At 31.7% G+C, this 379-nt stretch overlaps 1 pseudogene; it reads left to right on the forward strand.

Moving 5' to 3' along the window:
- The first annotated feature begins 80 nt into the window (after positions 1-80).
- The window catches only part of LOC107747317 (thymus-specific serine protease-like), a 7,353-nt pseudogene continuing 7,054 nt past the window's right edge, over positions 81-379 (forward strand).

Raw genomic sequence — 379 nt, forward strand, 5'->3', positions numbered from 1 at the left:
TGGATTACATTTCAAACACGTACACACCTTTGTTTTCATATAGATATATGGTATATTTTCTAGGTCAAGTTCTATGGAGCATGAAGGACCATGTGCATAAAATCCATCAGGCCAGAATAAAACAGCACGTGACACACACTTCCACTGTCATTCCCAATACATGCACAATTCACCAACCACTGAACCACTTTGATAGGAAAAAATGACAAAACTATCCCACAGGTACAAATTATAGACACAACCTTACACTCACACTCTTCTTTGAATGTGATATCATCAGGATGGCACAAGAACAAGAAATATGTCATTTTAAATAATGTTATTATTATATTTTAAATAATTATGTGAAATCAATATAAAACAAATTATTTAATATTAA

Source organism: Sinocyclocheilus rhinocerous, unplaced genomic scaffold (genome assembly GCF_001515625.1).
Source record: "Sinocyclocheilus rhinocerous isolate Xijiao unplaced genomic scaffold, SAMN03320098_v1.1 scaffold4395, whole genome shotgun sequence".
NCBI lineage: Eukaryota > Metazoa > Chordata > Actinopteri > Cypriniformes > Cyprinidae > Sinocyclocheilus > Sinocyclocheilus rhinocerous.